Source organism: Bicyclus anynana, chromosome 10, assembly GCF_947172395.1.
Source record: "Bicyclus anynana chromosome 10, ilBicAnyn1.1, whole genome shotgun sequence".
NCBI classification, from domain to species: Eukaryota; Metazoa; Arthropoda; class Insecta; order Lepidoptera; family Nymphalidae; genus Bicyclus; species Bicyclus anynana.
This window is the reverse complement of record NC_069092.1, coordinates 5526555-5542046: the sequence shown is the minus strand read 5'-3', so window position 1 is coordinate 5542046 and position 15492 is coordinate 5526555. Positions and strand designations below refer to the sequence as shown.

The 15492-nt window shown below is 35.5% G+C and overlaps 1 protein-coding gene across 7 annotated transcripts in view; it reads left to right on the top strand.

Moving 5' to 3' along the window:
* Positions 1–15492, top strand: part of LOC112057779 (homeotic protein antennapedia) — a 301651-nt gene that overhangs the window by 187536 nt on the left and 98623 nt on the right. The window contains exon 1 of one of the 7 annotated variants that reach the window (XM_024098320.2): positions 4069–4482. The exons of the other annotated variants lie outside the window; for them this stretch is intronic. The gene's annotated coding sequence lies outside the window, so the exon portion shown is untranslated. Of the gene's footprint in view, positions 1–4068; positions 4483–15492 lie in introns of those variants that run through there. 7 annotated transcript variants of the gene reach the window in all.

The following is a 15492-nucleotide window of genomic DNA, read 5'->3' as shown; positions in this document are numbered from 1 at the left end:
TAAATATAAAATAACACATAATAAATTTAAAAGGCTAGACATTTAACATCAAAAATCCACCGTTACACGACGGACGTTTCAAAATTAGTTTAAAAAAGAACAATAGCGGGTAATATGCAAATATTACCAATTAGAATTGTTACATAGGAACAATAAAGAAAAATGCAAAGGAGACTGATTCAATTTAAAATGAGTCCCGTCTCCGTTCCGCCTGGGCCTGCGTCGATCGGGACGAAATTGAAAAGAGAGAAAAAAAAACAAGAGAGGAATAAATAAAAATAGAGATCCCGCTACAGCGCAAGTCGCCGTTGAAATGAAAATAAAACAGCAAAACGCTTTTTGTGGACGAAATAAATTAAAAAGTGTGTCGCGATTTTGCGAGGGACAAACCGTGGACAGTTTTGCAGCTTGAACTCTATGTTATTCCGCTAATGGCATTCGGATAGGTTTTGCATTGCGATGTCTCGCTGTTTGATTTATTGTCTATTATTATTCATTATCTTTGGCGCCTTCATTTTGTTTTATCACAATCTGATCTGCATCTCTATCAACAACTTCGTGACTACTTTTAACCAGGCTTGCTATTCTCTACTTCAGTCAGGCAACTACACGGTAACTATTTTTTTGGCATAAAATAATTGCTGTGTAAACGTAGTCGTACTAATAATTAATTGTATACTCCGATATCCTGTACCTACTTACTACCTATAAGTGTTTAATATATATAAACCTACACACAGAAAGAAACCGAGTTATAGCGATTCATTCTGCTAACCAGTAGGAAAATCCTATTAGGCATTAAAATTTTACCTTGCTTGACAATAACGGTTATTATATAATACACCTCTATAATATGGGTATCAAATGAATGACAAGAAGAAACGCAAGGATGTCACTTCAAAAAATGTATTTCTCAAATAATTTAGTTAAGTTCCTAATTAATTAATAATATTTTAGGTACAACATTTTTCATTTTTACACACACACATTCACATGAAGACATGCGTAAAATCACTCACAGACATGTTATGTTAAACACGAACTCACACAAGCGCCAGCGCACTAACACACACATGTACGCTCACGCACACATCACCAAACGCAAAGTAAGTTGTAAATCACCAATATCCTTAAACTATGTTGAAAGCTTTTGTTTCTAGTAAGGAACTTGAAATTCTATTTCCATTTAACTAATTGATGTTCCATGTAAAATATGTTTATAAAAGGAAATCATAGTTAATGCAGTGAAAAACAGTAGACATTTATAACGGGGAGAAAGTTTTACCTAAATTATATTTGTGGGTCGTCACGCATTTCGTGGAGGGGGCGATTAGAGGGGTCCTTTGAGCCCGCTGCGGGGCGTATTCATAGGTAGGTACTTATTGAATATTGATTGACATTATTGTACTATTTTGTTTAATTTTTTTGGGTTTTTGCTTAGACGTATAACAAAAATGTGTAGGTAGGTAACTTGAGTATACAGCTGTAATGTGTTAAAATTCGACAAATTTTACAAGTAAAACTTAATAGTTTATAGATGCACATAACTTATAGATAGTGATTTGTATAGAAGTATTGTTTAAGTATCAACATATCATATGTAAGTATATAAAATTATTTTAAGTATATAAAATTAAATGCTGCACTGTTACCAATATTCCCCGAGGGTCACCCGCGTAATTCCCATTCTCGTATACGGGATTAAATATAGCCGATGTTACTCGCTGATAATGTAGCTTACCATTGGTATTTTTTTTTTAAAAAAGCAATCTTTTTTGGGTTTCTTACCAAATAAACCAACAAAAAACCAAACCCTTACTAATTAAGATAGAAGAAAAAGCTGAAAAACAGACAGACATTAAAATGTGCGCGAGTATTATAAGGGTTCCGCTTTTGTAAATGTACGTTCGGAACCCTAAAAATACGGAACTGGAGTGAAAGACCATAACTATACATAGGGATCGCTTGTAATCCGACCGCCACTTAGTTGTGGGGGCAATCGCTCTATATACTTACTTGTACCTATAGGTACCGGCCTAACACTTACGTTGTTTTCTCATAGTTGTACCACATTTAGCTACTGTATCAATGGCAAAGTTTGTGAAGCAGAGTAGGAATACCTAAACAAACGATTATAACTAATTCAAACTAAGTTTAGTCGTATATACGAGTAGATTTTTCTCGTACCTTCTAAAATTGTAAGTACTTTTATTCTCTCGCAGTTATTTGTGAAACACAGGCGTCATTATTTCAATATTTAAACATTTTTACTAGAAAAAATATCTATTGAATTTTATGAAAAATTTACTATACACAAGCACAATTATTTTCAATTAAACTTTTATATGAAATATTTTACATTATGCACCTACCTAGGTACAGATTTATTGTCATCTATACTTTTATACTAATATTAAAAAGAGGTAAACATTGTGATATTGTGGGGGTAAAATCTGGATACACTGCACTGATTAAAAAAGGTCTTTTACTGATAGAAAGTCATCAGTATTTTATCCTCGTATTCTCATGGAAACGGGAACTACGCGGGTGAAACCGCGGGACATCGGCTAGTGATTCATCATCATCATCACCATATCAGCCGATTGACGTCTACAGCAGGACCGCCTGCATCCAGCAGAACCTTACGTGAGGCCACGATGGGTCGACCAACACCACGCTTTCTAGTATGGGGTCGCCATTCCAGCACCTTTGAACCCCAACGTCCATCGGCTCTTCGAACTATGTGCCCCACCCATTGCCACTTCAGCTTCGCGACATGTTTTGCTATGTCGCTGACTTTGGTTCTTTTGCGGATCTCCTTATTCCTGATTCGATCTCGCAGAGATACCTACTCCTAGCATAGCTCGTTCCATCCTTCTGATTGATTCATAAAGAGAGGAAAATATAATATGATTCTCAGGTATGCAGGTTTCCTAGCGATGTTCATTACATTTTGAGACACGTGATATTTAATTTCTTGAAATGCACATTATTGAAAAGTGCATGGATTCGAACCTATGTCCTCCGGAATCGGAGGCAGAGGTCATATCCACTGAGCTATCCCAGCTTCATCGTTCATAAAATTAAGTACATCTGGCTCTCGTAAGCTGTCGTTCTATAGACTTTACGTTTTTGTGTAGAGTATTTGACTCAGCTAGATGACTTGACAAAGATGATTCTTTAACAAAGATGTAACGTTAAAAGCTCTCTAAGAATTAACCATATTATGTAGGTACCTACTGATTATTGCTGGCACTGGATGCATGCGGCTCAGCATCGTTGTGTTTGGCAGTCCTTTCAAGAAGCCTATGTTCTAGTGATCGTCCATCAGAGAATCACTCTTTTTCTTCTTCTTAACATCAATTAACGACTGGTGGTGCATAGGCCTGAAACTTATTCCAATCGACCTTGAGAGTGGTTCAGGACAGACCAGCGGACCTTTACCTCAGCTTGAATGGACCGCTTTTATAGTAGGTACCTTGATAGTAGCACGCTTAGCATAGCATAGGCGATCATTGAAGATTGTAGTAGTCCAAAAGATGCCGAAGATGTTTCGCGGGCGGCACTTGGTAATGACCACTAGCAGCTTATTTAAGAGATGTACAACTAATTTTCGCAACCATATAGTTGCGAAGTCAGTACAACCGAATATGAGGAATAAGTTTAGGACACTTCTCCTTGCTGGAAGTTAAGGTACCTACTCTTTCCTAAGGGTGATCAGGCAGTTAACATATTATTCAGGTATGCTAGCTTTTCAGAAGCAGAACTCTGTTTGCAAACACTTACCTGACGTAGTCTGAAGTTTGAAGAAAAACTGAAAAACGCAAAGTGGTCCAAACTAGCGAAACAGTAGGTAGCTATAAAGAAAGTTTGGAATGGGCTGTAGCAAAAAGAAAGCGTTTAAGGCGTGAGAAGATGCTATCCCGGCAAGAAAGTTTGGTAGGAACAGTTGAGTGGAGCAGGCGTAGCGCGGGGGTGGCGGGGCGGCGTCGCGGCGGCGGCCGGCAGTGCGCCGCGCGCGGCCGTCGCGCCGCCCGCCCAGCAGTCGCTCGCCGCCGCTCGCCGCGCGCCCCCGCCCGCCTCGCGATGTCGTCCCGCGCCCGCGTCGCCGCGCCGCCGCCGCTCGCGCTCTGAGCCGCGCGACCCCGTACGAAACTGAATAAGTTCGACAAATCCTCCTCCTACCTGGACCATTACATAGACCGAGTGATCGACACCGACACCGGCACCGGCCGCGGTGATAGTTCTATACGACTTTTTCATTTTCTAGTACAAAATTGTATATCCTCGGTAGAGAGATGAGATTAGTATTTTTTAAAGTACAAAATATTTGAAAATATTGTAATATAACGCTGTAGCGTCTATAGATTTCTAATAAATACAGGGTCAGTTTTGTATGAATTCATTGTGATTGTAGTTTAAGTCGCCGAAACAATATACCTAGCTATTCATACCCTTTAGATATTACTGGAATCATTTTAGGTAAGTTCATAAGTAAGACCACAGTCAACTTGAAACTTTACGACTGATTTAAAACCTCTATAACAAATGATCGTCATCTCGCATCTACAATAAACTACTGACATAAATAATAGACCGGACAAGAGCAACAAACAGATTATTATAAGTCTGATGAATACCTACCTATTTCTGCTGACGTCGGCGACAGTCGAAAGCTGATTTAGGTATCATGTTAGACTCCTAAATCACTTTTCGAGAGCCGGACGACAAGACTTTGCTGCTCGCAATCCGCAAATTGTTTGTCTCGCCCTTAACAATGTAAATTTAGAACGAACGAATGCCGAACGTAAATTGAACGCCTCGCGAATGTTTTGAATACACCAGTGATATGTAGCAGTGCCTAAGACCTGGTGAATGCAACGCCTAAATCCACTTGTTTATATGCATTTCACAGACACATGCAGGCGCATACTAGATATTTATATCTTGCAACTGCAAATGATATTGTAAACTTTAAATAAACTTCCGATTAACATATCCACAAATTATTTTGTGATATTGAAATACGTAGTATTAGACCAAGACCTAGAGGCTGAAAGTTTTTCAACATTACCATTGCTAAATACGGTAGCCTATTACGTAGTTTGGACCTTGGACGTTTCAGGGTTTAAGGGGTCGGGACCCTTGAAACCTGCTACATTCCAAAGACACCGTGGTCCAAACTACATACATAACTACCGCACTTTTAGCTATGGCACGAGCATTGTCTCAGTTCTATAATTAAGTATAATTTTACTATACGATTTTTTTTTAAATTCTCCTTGTTTCTATTCCGTGTTGATTTGCTTCTAAGTAGCTCGTTTCTCAATGACAATACTCATACACATAAACGAATACCGTTTCATTCGTATGGCAATAAATAACTTAACTATCTCCGTTAACAAAAAAACTAACAATGTCATTGTAAACATTCCCACATATACATTACCTAATTTGCAGCTTAATGTTGCATTAGGGACGCTTCTAAGCGCATGGGAATTTTCAATACAAGGGAAAATCTTATGTAAGATTACAAATATGATATACAATGATTAAATATCAACACATTCCTGTTACATAGTCTACAAGCGAAATGAGCGCGAAAATTTAAAAACATAGGATGTCTTAGTTTACTTTGTATGTACCTATACTACCCATTTCGGTAATATAAATGTATCTAGGTAATAGGTATAAACTAGTAAATAAAAGATACGATTTACTAGAAACAAAAGTGTGCTTAGTCCCGGGAGTAATTTAGAGCATTTTTTTTATTATTCTCGATTGTTTTTTGATCTGTAGAAGATATTTTAGTGCAGCCAATAGTTTTTTTATTAAGCCAGGTTGCTATAAAGAATCTCTTAAATTACTGACCCTTTTCAATAGCCGAACTCGAGTCTCGAATCATAGTCCTTATGATCAAGAGCTAAGCAAATAAACCAAAATAAACGAGGCTATTTCTTATTACACAGTACACCAGCTAAAAACGTAAACAAAAAAGCTACGTTAAAGAATTTTTTACTCACCATAAAAACAAGGCACAGCGGGGCTTCTCTGCTGAAAACGCTAAAAGAATACCTACTGAGATAATTAAAAAATCTTGCGTTACATGTTTTGTTGAGGCGATCTCTTTTTTACCCCACAAAGTGACCAAAGCGTGCTTATTGCGTTCTGACGAGCTAAAAAATCAAGAGACGGAACGTTTTGCATGAGGAACAAAAAGGCAATAAATCATATTCGGTCATTGTTAAGGAAATCACAAAGGAAATGAAGCTAGCCTAGTTTTTATTAAAGACGAGAATCACCGTTACTGCGAGGCATTGTTAGCAGTGTCCCTAAAAAGGTACTCGTAACAATAAGCTTACCGTGAATGAGCTTGTGCAAGGCTTTTTTCTTAGGGTCAATTTTTTTTTCATAGTACAGATATTGTGTTGATATTTGCAGTATTGTCGTCGGGATGGCAAGTGAAAGCGGAAAGTATTGTTATATTGATAACCATAACCACCTTCTAGCATTTAAGACGTATTGAGTGTTGCTACAATTGTAAAGTAAAGTAGTTTTTATGTTAATTCGATTGTCCGGTAATATCACATTTTGCTAAATATGTAGCTGCTAAACCACTTTTTCAAGTTGACATATTTTATTACTCTTAGCTCTTTGACTAAAGTCTTAACTGATGGTAAGTGATGATGCAGTCTAAGAGATGCGAGTTAACTTATTAGGAGAAGCATGAAAATCCACACATCTTTTGGTTTCTACATGACATCGTACCGAAACGCTAAATCGCTTGGCGGTATGTCTTTTAGTAAGTAACTAGCCACGGCCGAAGCCTTCCACCAGCCAGACCTGGACCAATTAAGAAATCTCAATCGGCCAAGCCGGGGATCGGATATCCTTCTAATATTATTACCGCGAAAGTTTGTATGGATGTTTGTTGCTCTTTAACGGCGCAACTACTGAACCGATTTAGTTGAAATTTGGAATGGAAATTAATCCAAAAAAATCCATGGTTCCCGAGAGATTTGTGAAAACTAAATTTCATGCGGATGAAGTCGCTGGCGTCCGCTAGTAAATTTTAATTCATTAAATATTTATTATTATACTACATGAATTTATCTACTGATTATTACTATTGCCTTAATTCTTTTGTATTATGTACATACTGTAAATTGACCACCGTATTCAAAATAAAAATGAAAAGACGTACTAATAACGGAACTTACTAAAATGTTAATCACTTGTATTTCCGTTATAAATTAGACCACACATAGATAAATAAAATAATAATCACGTAAAGATCTGATCTAAATATTTTTAATTTATTAACATATTCAATTAAATTTTAATTCGATATTAAAAATATAAGCGTGGCCATTAAATTCAATGAGCGGTAAAATTGATTTAAATAGCAGTCTGACGGGTAGATGAGTTGGTATCAAAACCATAAATTATAACTACTATACTTACATATTTTGGATAGGTAATAAACAAGTGCAACGTATGATTAACTACTAGCAGACGCCCGCGACTTCGTCCGTGTAAAATTCTGTTTTTTATAAATCCGCGGGAACCATGGATTTTTCCAGGATAAAAAGGAGACTATCTGTTAATCCAGAGTAAAATCCATTTCTATTTCAAATTTCAGCCAACTCTCTTCAGTAGTAGCGGCTCTAAAGAGTTACAAACATTCAAACATCCACACATTTTTGCGTTTGTAATATTAGTAGGATGAACAAAAATACGATTAACTGTAAACAAAAAATTTCTAATAAATCATAAAATGTCAAACTAAAAATCTGTTTTTGTTCAACTTTTAGTATACCTACTTATAGTAGAAAAAGATAAAGAGTAACAGTTAAAATAAAAACAATATTACCTAAATTAAAATAAATGAAATAAAAATTGAACGGCGTCAACGGGAAAAAATTCAGTTCGGCGACCCATTCGCACAATATTAAAAAATAACTAGGTATTAAAGCAAATTTAAGGAAATATAATAATTAAAATAAAAAAGTACCTACCTAGATTAATCTATCTTTTCTAGGTACGAGAATTATTAAGGTTCCTTGTCTAGGAAGTCAAAGATTACGTAAGAGTGTGATATAAGTATCTATGTGTATGTGTGTACCTAATCGTAAGCTGTGTGAGTTTATGTATGGAAAAACTAATTTAGTTGTAATTGCACTAGTGTGTATTGGATGAACAACGGTACTGGTATTCATCTACTCAAATTTAGTAAGTAGAGCAAAGTTGTATGTGTATGCTGTAATGTACCTATGTAGTCGTATCTACTAAACTAAAAGGCGGCTCTGTTCTCGTGTGTAGCAACCGTTGACAAGTCGCGAGCCATGACCTCGTTCGTGGCATCTAATTTTTATTTTCCCGTTCAATTTCCGCTCCGGTGTTACCAAACTGCATTAGTTAACTTTCATAAGTATGTGGAAATTCTGTTTAAGCGTATTTTGTTTTAGATGGTAGATAGGTTTAAGTAGGTAGCATTCCATAAGCCTCTAGGGTCTTAATTAGTCGCTGTCTTAGTATCCCAGAAGACTAAAACGCTTACGTTTACGTATAACTTGGTACATACTGTCTATAATTATTTATCAAGTGAAAACAGCAGACGTAAAACTTTTTTAACCTAACCTAAAATATCAGATAATTTGAAATTGCTGTTTATTTTTAGACATCTTCGTAGATTCCGTATTGACTCACATTATAATATATACTAGCAAACACCCCCAAGTTTGCTCATGTAGAATCCTCCTGAATTATTGGTGAAAACCGCAGGAAATTCCGTTCAATAGTTTTCAAGTTTATTGCTGACAGACCGACAAACCAACGCGACGGAGGACTTTTTTTATAATATTATGCATAGGACTATAGATAAGTGTTTTATAGAAATGTATACCTTCCTATTTTAATAGATGTAGGACATCATAAAGCTTTTAAAAAAAATGTAACGACAAAAACCTCTTTTGCATTAACTGTTTTTAAAGCTACGAAAACATTGATACACGTATCACCAACAGCTAGTGCCATTTGCGTCTGAGTGTGTAATAAATCATTCCCAAAACGAGTAATTAAAATACTGGTGGACGCCAGAATCAGGCATTTTGAATTTACGCAGTCCAGTGAGCGATACAAAAGCACAAAAGTGATATTGCACGGCCGGCGCAAATATGAACACTGGCGGAAAATTGCAATTGAAAAACTGTATCTACCCGCGCCGCGCTATAGGAAAAGCTACGCTTTTGACACTTTTCGTGGGATGTACCTATTTGTGATGTAAATGTTTTTTTTATTTACTTTTAAAAGATTAAAAAAAAACACCTTTTTGTAGGTAGGTAAGCCAGTTACCATCTTACCGGCAAAGACGATTAAGATACGATTGAAACCGAAATGGGTGTGGATTTTAGGTCTAGCGTAATCTTCTTCCTAGCGTGGTACCACTAGGTGAGGCCCGCTTTCCGGCATACTCTCGCCCGATCTTGGGCATCCGACTTCATAAGTTTGTTAGTTCTCAAGTCCGCGTGTACGATGTCCAGCCAGCGCTTTTTGAGGCAGCCTCTGGCTTTAGTAGGTCTAGTATATTTGGCTTTGTTAATTCTTGCAACTAATTTTAATCTTTGTACATTAGAATGCTATAAAATAACTCAGAGGCTACTATATTTTACCTTTTTATTTATTTTTAAAGGCAGTTTCAATGCGTGAATTAATTATAATTTAATAGGTTCCACTTTAAAAATGTTTAAAACATGCGTTTTAATTATTTTGTGCTTTATAATTATTATTATTTATAAAGATTTATACGCTTATGCAAATATATTCTACAAATATCGAAAAGAGAGAAAATAGTGTTACAAACAACATAATAAACTATGTAGATACATGGCCTATAATTTTATTCGTTAGAAGCCTAAGCTATAAAATCGGCAATTAAAAACTGTGGCGTTAAAACCGGAAAGTCTGGTACTAAAAAAGTGTAGTAAAAACAGCTGACAAAGTGACGTTATCTAGCAGCGATTATAAATCTATCCAAAATAGAAGGAGAGCTGGTTACCTTTACCTACATTTAAGTTTGTAGAGATCAAGCTTGAGTTAAATACGTCGTTCACATTTAATTCAATTCAGCTCAAATTTGTTTACTCAAGTAGGCGTAGCTCTTATGCTTTTTTTAAACGTCAAGATTGTCTATTTGCAGTGGCAGTATTTACTTCCGCTTAGAAACTACTGAGTAGGTATGCAACTTTGAAATTATCAAATTACCAGCTACAAGAAGTACCTAAAGTAACCATTTAATATTTTAAAATTAATAATCATTTACAATCTGCATTATTTATCATTTAAATTTACTATTTATTATTGCAACATTAATGAAAACTTTAGACTGAATTTTGCAGAAATATAGAAAAGAAAAAAAAAAACCTTAATAGTTTAGGCGGCTTACAAAGTTCCTATTTATTTTTAAGCAAATTTTACGAATGTTCACAGTTTAGTAGCTTGAAGTCTAAGTCAAATTCCATTTTCCACGCAAATGGAGTCTCGTACAAAATGAATTTAACATTGAGTCGAGATAAAATATTACTCATAATTCACGCTGAGAGCAAAAGCTTTAAATAAAAGCTCGTAGAGATACAAGTGTTGCGGTCACCAGCTCTCAGTTTATTGCTACTATAATTTCATTATACCAATTAGGTTAGTAGTACGGTTTGCGAGAATTGGTTGTTCGGCTCGTAAGTGAGTCGTAAAGACGGATTTTACGACCGCTCCGTAACATACTCGAAGGGAGTCGGGGTGTTCCTTTTCAACGCTGTTTAAGGCGATGCACAAACGCGGCTTTTTTGTTACTGTTACTGATAATTATTATAACAACTAGTTGTAAGGTCGATAAGTACATACTAATATTGTAAAAAAAATATTTCCAATATAACTTGGTATTCATAACGGAATAGTGAAAAAAATAACCAATTTTTTAATTATAATATTTTCTTAAATTTAACTTATTTACTTAATTAAGTATATTTCTTAATTACCTTTAATTGTATTTTGATACAGCATAAGTGTGAATGGCCTGGTCTAATTATTTATTTTTATATTCAGGAGTTTTCCTCCTTATTTTAATTATTTTTGATTCAGAAGAAAAATGTAGTGAAAAACAAACACCAATTAATTTAATTTGTTTATTTTTACTTATTAAAATATTTTAATTAATTTATTAATACTTATTTTATTTATATATATTTATTTTTATAGGTATTCTAAAGGTAGGTTTTTCTTATATCAAATCTTTGATTGTTAAATTAAGTGCCTATACAAATGAATTCCACTTTCAAAATACTAAAACTTCTTAGTAAAATATAGTAGGTACGTCATAGCCTTAAATATAAAATATGTGTGGAGCCAGTCATCATAATTAGGTAAAACAGTTTCATTTTCATATCCCGCTCAAGGCTACACCTCAAATGACAAACTTTTAGTGAGTCAGTGAGTCACTCGGCCAGCTTTAATATCCTCAATCAAATCTATTATTTAAAATGCTTTTGGCAACTCACCTAATGGAATTTTTATATATATTTTCCCAACTAAGTTATTTGTCACAATGGAAATTCTGCTATTTTGTACCTACTATTAACGACGTTAAGATCCATATTGTGTAAGCAATCTTTCATTAACTCTTGCTATTTAATTAATATCTATTATTAATTTTGGTAGACATATAAACTCATTAGATAAGCCTAAGGCTTTTTAAGAAACAATTTATGCTCGTAGTACAATTCGATTATTTATTATTTCTAACGTTATAATTATTGGGTTGTCAATTTGTTTAATTCCTACCTATTGCTTGTTATACAATGGTGAAACCCAATTTCTAATTATTATCATCATCATATCAGCCGATGGACGTCCACTGCAGGACATAGGCCTTTTGTAGGGACTTACAAACATCACGATCCTGAGCCATCTGCATCCAGTGAATACCTGTGGCTCGCTTGATGTCATCAGTCCACTTGGTCGGGGGTCGAACAACATTGCGCTTTCTAGTGCGGGGTCTCCATTTCAGTACCTTGGGACCCCACTACTACAATTGGCATTTATTTTAATTTGCGATTATCTTACATGATTATGTCAACGGAATGATTTTGAGTTATTAACTTAAATTGTAAAGATACTACTCGCTTTAATGTCTCTCGTTTTCTGAAATTTGGCTAGTCGACGTAATAGTACGTAATTTTACTGTATTAACCATGTCACAATAACTTACAATAAGGAAATTTCATTAAATTAACCATTCGTGAATGAGCGCAGAAGCAAAAATACCATTTGACGTGGCGGTAGCGTAGATATTATGTACCCAGCAGAGTTGGGAATCAATACCAGGACCTCCCGGTTATTCCACAACTGTGCTAGAGGAGCCACAATATAAATAAAATTGGATACAGATAGTATTGGAGCCAATTAAGCAAAGCTAACTCGTATCAAGCACATCTCTAAAGACAACAGTTTCGTGTCTTCCTACATCGCGTGACTGCAACTACAGAGATTCTTGTTGTAGGGCACGCCGACTATTTTAAGGCCCCTATCACACTGGAGTATGCGGAGCGTAGGCTCTTATCAGTCGAGGTAGATATTTACCTATACGCTGCACTCACGAGTGTGTTAATGCATCTGTGTTATTGTGTTCTAGCACAATCCTATATTTATTTATCTATCTATATATTATATTCAGTCAGTGAATTTGTGTGTTAAGCTTTCACCTCTGTCAACTTTAATTCAATTAATCATCATGAAATTATACGTAAACGTTGGCAAGAGTAGTACACAGAATAACATACCTTATACCAGTAAGTACTGTATACCACCAATGGGTCTTTGGTCGGGGATCGAATCCGTAACTTCGCGGTGTTAAGTCCAGGCCCTTAAACATGGGCGTATTGAACGTTACTATGTATTCAGTTTAAGTAGGGCTAATGGAGGCTCCAACTTTTCAGTTGTGTGCATTTTAAGAAATTAAATATCACGTGTCTCAATCGGTGAAGGAAAACATCGTGAGGAAACCTGCATACCAGAGAATTATCTTCATTCTCTGCGTGTGTGAAGTCTGCCAATCCGCATTGGGCCAGCGTGGTGGACTATTGGCCTAACCCCTCTCATTCTGAGAGGAGACTCGAGCTCAGCAGTGAGCCGAATATGGGTTGATGACGACGAATGGAGGCAAAGAATGTTGTATTCCCAGCGAGGGTGTGCAGCGAAGAAATTTTCACTGGTTTTGGTGATGATTTTTTCCCTTATAATAAATAAAAATAATTACGTAGATTCCAAAAATGACACCTTTTGATTTTGCCGTAGCTGAGTGCTCAGATACATAGTTATACAAAACCTGTCTAGGCTTGAGTCTGATCGACGTTCTAATAGCTTCTAACAGTAACGCCGCCCTAAGCTCTTGTGGAGCTTTGAAACTTGCAGCTTATCTAACTTCGTTCGAAACTACTGCAAGAGTACCTTAAACGGACGTATGAGAAATATTTTATCTATTATCACCCCAGTTAAATATTTTTATTTTGTAAAATGGAGACGACGAAATTTACAAATGATTTGAAACATATTTCATATTTAGGTATAACATCTTATTTGAGTGTGTTGACACCCTTAATTTTAATGTACATCTAAAGTATGTGTTTGCGATTAAAACGTTTATGATGATATTTATGAAGCTCAGTCCACTAATGTCTTTATTAATTAGTAGTTTTAATTAAATCGTAGCTTCTGTGTTTATTTTAATAAAATCTTGAACTTGAGAAACTCATTTATTTTTAATCAAGTCCAAAAAAAGAAGAGTTTTTATGGTCTTATGTGTTTTTTTATAGATTCTCTTTTGTAGATACCTATAATAAATACAGTAAACATCCATGATTTGCAAGTTTCTTTTACGCACGCACTTTATGAGTTTCATTTTTTGACTGGACCTCATAGTAAAACAAGAAGCCATAATATCAAAAAGTTACTTTTATATACCTAACAATTGTTTTATTATTTTACACAAAACTACGAAAAATACTCGTAGATAGCAGTTCAGTCAGCAAGTAGGTAAACAAAATTTGGAATACAAGGAAAAACCGCAAGTAGGTACAAAAACGTTAAATATTTTCCATTTTTACACGAATTATTCTTACTTGAATGCGATTTCTTAATTTTAATTTCGGTTTTAGTTGGTCGGTATGCAGTCGCAAGTATAAACTGCGTCATATAATAACAACACTGAAAATATTTAATTGTTGGATTGAGCGGTTGTTTCAACAGATACAAATAAGTCGATCTAAATCAACAAACATTCAATTCACCTATCTTCTATATCTAAATATTTAAAAGCGAAAGATCACTCTTCAAGAAATCTCGAGACCGCTTGACGTACAAAGTTGAAATTTCGCAGGGAGGTAGTTTATACTTTGTAAGAACGGATTTTGCGACAAGGGCGGATTAAGGCGAACTCTAGTCCCCTTAAACAAGAGAATAAGGGAGGTTTGTGCCCCGTAATTGACCATTTAATATGCTGATAATCATCATCATCATCATATTATCAGCCGATGGACGTCCACTGCAGGACATAGCCATTTTGTTGGGACTTCCAAACATCACGATACTGAGCCACCTGCATCCAGCGAATCCCTGCGACTCGCTTGTTGTCGTCAGTCCACCTGGTGAGGGGTCGGCCAACACTGCGCTTACTAGTGCGGCTGATAATAATAAATAACAATTTAAAACAATACAAATCTATTAAAAATGAAAATAAACACTCTCATTGATATACGTATAAAAAGTTTTAGTTAGTTATAATATTTATACGAGTTCTTATTCAAATGCAAAAAACAAAACAAATTAGTTCATTGCACAATTCAATCACGTGTGCTCTTTTTATAAGACGCGAGCTATACCAGTATAGGTTCGTTTCAAAATGCCGTCGTCAGTTTTTGCCCAACGCCTGGCCACCTCCAGACCGGATCTCAAAGCCTTATATGTAACCAGCGACGCGTTAATGTAACTTTTTGCGGCTATTAATATCACCCCTGCTGATAGTGATCAATATCACACAAGTTACTTTATGAACGTATAAATCGTAACTATCCTAGCGTTTTAAAGAGATCATGCTTCCTTTAGCTTTGCTCGTAATTAGACGTTGTTTTCGTATAGTTAGATAATTAGAGTTTTTTTTTAGTTAGGAAAATTTCTTACTCTATAAGCAGCATTTCCATTCACATTATCCATTACTTAATATATAAATGCGAAAGGTCATTCATCACGAATTCTCGAAAACCGCGTGATGTACTAAGCTAAAATTTGGCAGGGAGGTAGTTTATAGTTAGTAGGATTTTGCAGTTTTTATAACATTACCTGCTGGCCTATACACTATTTTGTATTTATTTTGGTCTTTATTATCAACCTATTAAAATAAACATCAAATCAATTGAGAAATGTCATCTTCCTACTGTATGATATCCA